Source organism: Myotis brandtii, unplaced genomic scaffold, assembly GCF_000412655.1.
Source record: "Myotis brandtii unplaced genomic scaffold, ASM41265v1 scaffold430, whole genome shotgun sequence".
Taxonomy (NCBI): Eukaryota; Metazoa; Chordata; class Mammalia; order Chiroptera; family Vespertilionidae; genus Myotis; species Myotis brandtii.
Window position 1 is genome coordinate 997,706 of NW_005366456.1, and position 1,208 is coordinate 998,913.

Genomic DNA, 1,208 nt, shown 5'->3' on the forward strand with positions numbered 1-1,208 from the left:
CCCCGCCTCCCCGGGTTGCGTACACGGCAGGGCCGATCCGGGGGTTGGGGGGCTGCCCCAGGTAGGGTTGCACATGGGACGCCCGGGTGGGCCAGCCGATCGCTGCTGCCCTGCCCAGCCACCCCGGGTCAGGTCACACATGGACACCCGCTGTCCCGGGTCACAGATAGCAGGCCCAGATGGCAGCAGGGCAGGCAGGATGGCGCTGTCCCATCCCACCGCCCCAGGTCGCAAATAGCAGGCCCAGATGGCGGCAGGGCAGGCGGGATGGTGCTGTCCTGCCCTGCCTGCAGTAAGCAAATTAGCTGCCATCTTTGTTGGAGGTTAATTTGCATGTCATGCTGATTAGCCGATGGGAGGCATAGCGAAGGTACGGTCAATTACCATGTTTGTCTATTATTAGATAGGACTAGTGGCCCGGTGCACGAAATTCATGCACGGGGGAGGGGGTGTTCCTCAGCCCGGCCTGCACCCTCTCCAATCTGGGACCCCTAAAAGGATGCCGGTTTATAGGGATCGGGCCTAAACCGGCAGTCAGACATCCCTCTCGCAATCCGCGACTGCTGACTACTAATTGCTCACCTGCCTGCTTGCCTGCCTGATTGGCCCTAACCACTTTGCCTGTCGACCTGCTCACCCCCAACTTCTCCCTGCTGCCGGTCTGCTTGCCCCCAAATGCCCCGCCCCCACCAGGCTGATTACCCCCAACTGCCCCCCTGCTGGCCTGCTCACTCCAAACTGCCCCCCCTGCTGTCCTGATCACCTCCAACTGACCCCCACTGATGGCCTGCTTGCCCCCAACTGGCCCCCCTGCTGGTCTGCTTACCTCCAAGGGCCCCGCCCCCCACCAGCCTGGTTACCCACAACTGCCCTCCCCTCTTGGCCTCTAACGACCTCTACCTCAGCCCCACCATCATGGCTTTGTCCAGAAGAAAATCCGGAAGGTCTCTAGGAAGGTCTCCCAGTCTAATTAGCATATTACCCTTTCATTAGTATAGATAGAGGCCTGTTGCACGGGTGGGGGCTGGCTGGTTTGCCCTGAAGGGTGTCCCAGATCAGGGTGGGGGTTCCCTTGGGACATGGGGTGGCCTGGGTGAGAGGCCTGTGGAGGTTTGCAGGCCGGCCACGCCCACATGGGGTGAGGGTCCCTGCTGGGGGCGGGGGGCGGTGGCCAGCCTGGGTGAGGGGCTGAGGGCTGTTTTCAAGCT

General features: G+C 62.3%; 1 protein-coding gene across 1 annotated transcript in view; it reads right to left on the reverse strand.

The window, feature by feature from the left end:
• The window catches only part of SYNPR (synaptoporin), a 279,096-nt gene that overhangs the window by 184,192 nt on the left and 93,696 nt on the right, over window positions 1-1,208 (reverse strand). The window lies entirely within an intron of this gene.